This window comes from Salvelinus sp. IW2-2015, linkage group LG11 (assembly GCF_002910315.2).
Source record: "Salvelinus sp. IW2-2015 linkage group LG11, ASM291031v2, whole genome shotgun sequence".
NCBI lineage: Eukaryota > Metazoa > Chordata > Actinopteri > Salmoniformes > Salmonidae > Salvelinus > Salvelinus sp. IW2-2015.
Window position 1 is genome coordinate 37658123 of NC_036851.1, and position 8409 is coordinate 37666531.

An 8409-nucleotide genomic window follows, 5' to 3' on the forward strand; every position below is an offset into this window, starting at 1 on the left:
GCTGTCTCTGCACAATTATTCCCTGTGAAACAGGAGTTCAAAAAGAGAAAACAGTGTGCCTTGCTCCGCTTTGAACCCTCAGCTAGCCAGATAGCACACACATACAGTACCCACCCCACATCAGCCTCACATCACGTGCATGGAAAAGCTGTTTGTCTCTCCAACTCAGATCACTCTAGCAACATAGGCTACATTAGTCAACCGCCTCCAATACAATGTACCTCTCTCTTGGATCCAAATAACAACCAACTATTGAGTGACTAAGTACAGTTGTTGCTTTGAGCATGTGTTTCAACCAAACACAGGTCTTGAAGATCATACAGATGACAGTTGGTACAGTATAGTTCACTGGCTTCAACTGTACAAAGAGTCCCAGTTAAGCTTCTGTTTGCATCAACTGTGGGCAGCAGAAGCTTGTGAATACATTGATGTAGAACAGTCTAGAATAAATTCTACTGTGCTGGACATTCAGGTCAAATAGATTGCAGCTTGTCATCTTGGTAAATGGTGCATGYTGGAACCTTCATATGGACGGTGATGTATAATTTTCATGMTTTTATTTATTGAACCTTTATTTATCCAGGTGAGTCGTTTAAGAACAAATGATTATGTCCTCTTGGAAGATAATGGTGTGTGGCACCTTTACATGGGTGTTGATGTCCTTTTGGTAAAAAGAGCATGGCATCTTCATATGAACGTTAATGTTATCTTGGAGCATGACACCTTCATTAGTTGGTAGATGTCCCCATGCTGTGTCAAGTGACACCCTGATCAGGTGATGAGATGTCAGACAGCAGCCAGTGTTGAAAGGACTGACCCCACCTCCCTAACGGACCTGAACACCATCATACAACACATGGTGGAGCCAGAAGGAGCCTAAGCCTTGTTAGCCCTCAGACAGAGAGCCCAGCTGCTCAAGCCACTGCTCAAATACAGCCTTCATAGATTAAATATGTCTGATTTTGTCTATCATAACATTGGTAATATAATGGGTATTARCATTGGTATACGTATGATTGGCCGGTGTGAGTATACTAAGTATTATATAGTCATTGGTTTAAGTATGATTGATGCGCAGTCTGTAATGTGAAAATGATGGCGTAGGTTCTTAATTTGTTTTAACATTTCAACGAAGAAACAATTAAGCAATTCATGCTAAGATGGATATAAATATTTAATACAAAATACATACAGTGCCTTCAGAAATAATTCATACCCACATTTTGTTTGATTACAGACAGAATTAAAAATGGATTAAATGGATGTTATTTCTCACCCATCTACACACAATACCCCATAATGACAAAGTGAAAACATGTTTTTAGAAATGTTCGATAATTTATTGAACATGAAGTACAGAAATATCAAATTTACATAAGTATTAYCACCCCTCAGTCAACACTTTGTAGAAGCACCTTTGGCAGCGATTACAGCTGTCAGTCTTTCTGGGTAAGTCTCTAAGAGCTTCGCACATGTAGATTGTACAATATTTGAACATTTTCTTTAAAAAAGTTGGTTTTTGATCATTGCTAGACAGCCAATTTCAAGTCATGACATATATTTTCATAACTGTAACTAGGCCACTCAGAAACATTCAATGTCATCTTGGTAAGCTACTCTAGTGTATATTTGGCCTTATGTTTTAGGTTATTGTCCCACTGAAAGGTGAATTTGTCTRCTAGTGTCAGGGTCGTGTGTATAGGTGGCAGGGAAGTCAGGCGCAGGAGAGTTAGACGGAGTGTAAATGGAGACTTTTAATAAATGTCCACTTAACATGCTCCAAACARGAAAATATACATACATAAAATAAACATGGGTACGAGGACCCGTCGCGCACCTATACACCCAGAAACAACACTTGACATAAAACAAAACAACAAACGACGTTAAACAGACCTGAACTTGTGAACATAAAAAACAATGAACGCACGAACAGGAAAGAACGAACGAAATGAAAAGATGAATGAATGAATGAATGAAATGAACGAACTCGACAAGTTCAGGTCTGTTTAACGTCGTTTGTTGTTTTGTAGTTTATGCAAGTGTTTTTTCGTGTTCGTCTTCATTAAATAAATCATTTATGTCTACATACCTCGCTGCGTGTTGGTCCGACCCATGCTCCTCCTCGRCTGAGGAGGAGAACGAATATGACTGTCGTTACACCTAGTGTCTGTTGGAAAGCAGACTGAACCAGGTTTTCCTCTCGGATTTTGACTGTGCTTAGCTCTATTCCATTTATTCTTATCCTAAAACACTCCCTAGTCCTTGCCGATGACAAGCATACCCATAACATAAGGCAGCCACCACCATGTTTGAAACTCAGTGACGTGTTGTGTTGGATTTGCCCCAAACATAATGCTTTGTACTCAGGACATAAAGTTAATTTCTTTGCCACATTTTTTTGCAGTTTTACTTTAGTGCCTTATTGCAAAAAGGATGTATATTTTGTACAGGCTTCTTCATTTTCAKTCTGTAATTACGTTAAGTATTGTGGAGTAACTACAATGTTGTTGATCCATCCTCAGTTTTTTCCTATCACAGCCATTAAACTCTGTAACTGTTTTAAAGTTACCATCAGCTTCATGGTGAAATGCCTGAGCGGTTTCCTTCCTTTCCGGCAATTGTTAGGAAGGACGCCCGTATCTTTGTAGTGACTGGGTGTATTGATACACCATCCGAAGTGTAATTAATAACTTCACCATGCTCAAAGGGATATTCAATGTCTGCTTTTGTTTAACCCATCTACCAATAGCTGACCTTCTTTGCGAGGCATTGGAAAACATCAATGGTCTTTGTGGTTGGATCTGTGTTTGAAATTCACTGCTCAACTGAGGGAGCTTACAGATAATTGTATGTGTGGGTACAGAGACTATTTAGTCATTCAAAATGATGTTAAACAGTTTTATTGTACATAGAGTGAGTCCATGCAATTTATTATGTGACTTGTTAATCAAATCTTTACTTCTGAACTTATTTAGGCTTGCCATAACAAAGGGGCTGAATATTTATTGACTCAAACATTTCAGGTTTTCATTTTTTATTCATTTGTAAAACAAAAAATATCTAAAAACATAATTCCACTTAGACATGATGAGGTAATGTGTGTAGGCCAGTAACGCAGAATCGACAACAACATGTGGAAAAAGGCAAGGGGTGTGAATACTTCTGAAGGTACAATCACTCACCCCCTAAAACAACAATAGACACCTTGTGTTGATGAATGGGAATAAGACCTGTAATCATAAGGGGATAACACTTCTTATTCTAGACAGATAAGCTTAAAGGTGGAATCTATTTGTGACTGGGAAATAATCATGATTTAGATTTACCCATGTGATACAGCACCTTTCCAGCTTTCTTATCTCTCCAAGTGACTAGTTATGTTTCAGTGCTCCATTTCATCTCTCAATCCAAACACACGCATGCACACAAACCCCCCAAAAATGCTGATCAATTCKATTTTTCCTCAAAATGAGCCAAAATGTTAACTTCAAGTCCTTCCCCCGACACTCATCTCTGCGTTGCTAGGGGATTTTCACCAGCACAGTGTGAGAATGTCCATGACTCAATGGGCTTCAAAATGAACTGAAAAAGGTCCGCGGCTGAATCCAACTCACATAGGTACTTCAGATTTCAAGTAGCTCTCACACGGCGACATTCAGACAGACAACTGGTGTTTTTGTGTGAACGTATCAAAAAGCTGCACTCCATAAACAGAAGCCTATTCAAACCAAATTGTGTGATTGAATAGCCATTGTAGGCTACAATATAGTGCATTAGTGACTGCGTGTCAAATTCACACAGGAGGGTTTTGGGCTCAATCCAAAAAGAAGACCTCCAACTAGGACCTACTTTCAGTGGGGTGATAAGAGGCTTTTGACTCTTTCTACATGAAATGAATGGGGCTATTGGTGCTGTATAGTGAGAAGAGACACAACACACAATGGGTGCCACTTCAAAAAAGGAAGGAAGGTATTTTGAAGGTGTTTCATGAAGAGGAATGGAGCTCAATAAAAATGAATKCCATTTACATATGCCTATAGAGGATCTATGTCAGTTTCCGAGGAGAGTAAAAGCTGTCCTTCAGCAGATTTCCCTAAATCAATCATTGCACAATAATGTCATATTGCTCATGGCAATAATTTCTGTGGCATACATGGACATTTGAATTTAGTGAAGTGATGTTCAAGAGGAAATCATACATTTGGACAAATTATAAGACCTAGGCAAGCGTACTCAAATCATCACGCTCAAAAGCTTGCCCTGTGAAATCAGCAGAAAGTAATTTGTCGCAAACCTCCAACACACCGGTTGGTCATTTCGACCGACGAATGGTTCGTTTTATATATGGAAATAACACCCACGGTAAAACTTTCTACGCATTCTCTCGAGACCAGAGGAAATAATTCCCTTCTATTTAGATGATGACAGAATTAACCGAGAGGACAGAGAGGACAGAGAGGACAGAGGTAGTGGCCTACAGCTAGAAGAGAAACCAGACAAAATCCAATTAGCCTCAGCAACATATTAAAGTCAAATCTTACCTGTTCACCACATAATGTTATCTAACAATATATTAATATAGTGCCTGTTGCTACCCTATGGTGACCTATAGGCCTACCTTATCTGCTGCTATGATGACGTATAGGGGCTTACTTTTATCTGCTGCTATGGTGACCTATAGGCTTACCCTTATATGCTTGCTATGGTGACCTATAGGCTTACCTTATCTGCTGCTATGGTGACCTATAGGCTACTTATCTGCTGCTATGGTGACCTATAGGCTACCTTATCTGCTGCTATGGTGACCTATAGGCCTACCTTATCTGCTGCTATGGGTGACCTATAGGCTTACCTTATCTGCTGCTATGGTGACCTATAGGCTTACCTAATCTGCTGCTATGGTGACCTATAGGCTTACCTTATCTGCTGCTATGGTGACTATAGGCTTACCTTATCTGCTGGCTATGGTGACCTATAGGCCTACCTTATCTGCTGCTATGGTGACTATAGGCCTACCTTATCTGCTGCTATGGTGACTATAGGCTTACTTATCTGCTGCTATGGTGACCTATAGGCCTACCTTATCTGCTGCTATGGTGACCTATAGGCCTACCTTATCTGCTGCTATGGTGGCCTATAGGCTACCTTAATCTGCTGCTATGGTGAGCATTACATTTTAGAACAGATATTTGACGTCTCATGTAGTGTGGCTATTATTGTTTGGCACCGGCAGTTTTTTCTGTGTGTTCATTAATTGGTATATTTCTCTGTTTGTAGACTACAGCTCGGCACTCAATAAAATTAAAATAAAATTCCCTGCTCTAAATAACAAGTTATCATCATAACTCTTAAATATTTGCGTCATAAACCTGTGTGTAATTTCTATATAGCCTACTGGTTTGCAATAACTTGGCTATAATTATGTAATAAACAATGGACAGTCTAAGAAAATTTCATTCAAAAAATATACTGTTTTAAGTAATTATTCAGACCTGTCACACTTTGTATTAGATAATGTGCCTGTAGAACAATAGAGCCTTGACTCCAGTGGGAGTGGCAGCTACATGTGCCTGTGTTTATTATCAATTGATTCAAAATTATATTCAAACAGCTTGTAAATTCATAATCTTTCTTAGAATCGAAAATAGTCTATGTGTAGGCTATTTCCATGAATTGCATAATGTTGCCATATAGCATAGGGCTAGAATGCGTAAACCTATATTGATATGGTGGTAAAATAAACTGCTATTTGTGCCAAGACAGTCAGCTACAGACCGTAGCTATCCTGTTCTTTATTCCCTGTATTCTTAACAATCCACATGTTGTAATAGCGCTGTTATCATCAGACTATCATGTATTGTAGGCTATAGAGATGTAGAAAGAGCATTAAATAATGTGCGTGTAAGCAATGCGTCAGCTCATGCTATATAGATGCAAAAGCATTTGTGATCTGGAGCGCTGTGAGTAGCCTAGCCTAAAACAGGAGAGTTAATTTCTTACCTGGTAGCATTTATTAAAATCTTGTCGTAGCCTTATCAAGACTTCGAGGTTCAGTCATCCGATCCCATCAAAATGATGATCCTTCAAGTCCCTTCTTTCCAAAGTTGTGTGGACCTATGACTTTTGAAATAGTATAAGAACTTTTAAGATCAATTGAGTCCGGAAGTCGGGAAACCTCGCGCGTCGGTCTCCCAGGTGGAGCAGGTGGGAACTGTCCTTGGTTCTGAAATCGAGTTCAGATTGACACGGGTAGCAAATTCCTCTACGTTGTTGACCACATAGTTGTGATCAAAGTTACACGTGCCAAGTGTATAGAGTAGGCTACTATGACTTTAAACGGACAGACCGACCAGAGTAGATAGTCAAGTAGGCCTATACAGTTACACAATTCAAAATGTTCCTAAATGTCTCGGCAAGCGCTATTCAAAACCACGAAGCATTATGCTGTGTAAAATATTCTAAAGRTTAGAATTCTCATTAGCAAATGTACACATCACGCGCCATTTAATAATACGATTATAACATTCTTGCCTATTGTGTCACATCGAATGAAATACCTTCATAGCAGAAAGAGGGAGAGAGAGATCCTTCTATGCGCTGGAGTTCATCAGGATCAACTTAGAAACAGGCACACACCCTGACTATTGAGGAGGACAGTGGACACGCGATGTTGATAATCTTCAGCTCAGACCAACCTCTGCTTTGTAGTCTCGGGCGCAAGTTGCTTGGTGTATAGCAGTTGTGCTTGGAATGCAGGTTGCAGTCTGTTATTACTATTCATAAAATACTAGTTGTACATTTATATACAGTACCAGTCAAAAGTTTGGTACTGTTTTCTACTATTTTACTATTTTCTACATTATAGAATAATAGTGGAGACATTAAAAATATGAAATAACACACATGGAATCATGTAGTAACCAAAAAAGTTTTAAGCAAATCGAAATATATTTTATATTCTTCAAAGTAGCCACCTTTTGCCTTGATGACAGCTTTGCACACTCTTGGCATTCTCTCAACCAGCTTCATGAGGAATGCTTTTCCAATAGTCTTGAAGGAGTTCCCACATATGCTGAGCACTTGTTGGCTTCTTTTCCTTCACTCTGCGGTCCAACTCATCCCAAACCATCTCAATTCGGTTGAAGTCGGGTGATTGTGGAGTCCAGGTCATTTGACGCAGCACCATCACTCTCCTTCTTGGTCAAATAGCCCTTACACAAACCTAGAGGTGTATTTTGGGTCATTGTCCTGTTGAAAAACAAATGCCAGTCCCACTAAGCGCAAACCAGATGGGATGGCGTATCGCCGCAGAATGCTGTGGTAGCCATGCTGGTTAAGTATGCCTTGAATTCTAGAAATCTCAAATTTGGACTCATCAGACCAAAGGTCAGATTTCCACCAGCCTAATGTCCATTGCTCGTGTTTCTTGGCACAAGAAAGTCTCTTCTTCTTATTGGTGTCCTTTAGTAGTGCTTTCTCTGCAACAATTTCGACCATGAAGGCCTGATTCACGCAGTCTATGTTGAGATATGTCTGTTACTTGAACTCTGTGAAGCATTTATTTGGGCTGCAATCAGAGGTGCAGATAACTCTAATGAATTTATCCTCTGCAGCAGAGGTAACTCTGCTTCCTGTCTTCCTTTACTGTGGCGGTCCTCATGAGAGACAGTTTCATCATAGAGCTTGATGGTTTTTGCGACTGCACTTGAAGACATTTTCAAAGTTCTTGAAATCTTCCGGATTGACTGACCTTCATGTCTTAAAGTAATGATGGACTGTCATTTCTCTTTGCTTATTTTATCTGTTCCATATTATGGACTTTTGGTCTTTTACCAAATAGGGCTATATTCTGTATACCACCCCTACCTTGTCACAACACAACTGATTGGTTCAAACGCATTAAGAAGGAAAGGAAATTCCACAAATTAACTTTTAACAAGGCACACCTGTTTATTGAAATGCATTCCAGAGGAGCACCTCATGAAGCTGGTTGAGAGAATGCCAAGCGTGTGCAAAGCTGACATAAAGGCAAAGGGTGGCTACTTTGAAGAATCTCAAATATAAAATATGTTTTGATTTGTTTAACACTTTTTTGGTTACAACATGATTCCATATGTGTTATTTCATAGTTTTGATTTCTTCACTATTATTCTACAATGTAGAAAATAGTAAAAATAAAGAAAAATCGTGGAATGAGTAGGTGTGTCCAAACTTTTGACTGATACTGTACATAAATCGTTGCTGCTGTAAATATTAATTTAGGTCCTTCATGGAATGCCTTTCCAATAAAAAAATATAGAATCCCCCTCTCATTAAATCCGATATCCACCAAATGCCTTTGATGGTCTTTATCGATGTGCTACTAGGCTACTCTTATAACATTAGGCTGTTAATAACCGCAATACA

At 39.2% G+C, this 8409-nt stretch overlaps 1 pseudogene; it reads right to left on the minus strand.

Annotated features, from left to right (window-relative positions):
* LOC111970324 (metabotropic glutamate receptor 2-like) overlaps positions 1-6663 on the minus strand; it is a 70660-nt pseudogene extending 63997 nt beyond the window's left edge.
* Positions 6664-8409: the final 1746 nt, after the last annotated feature.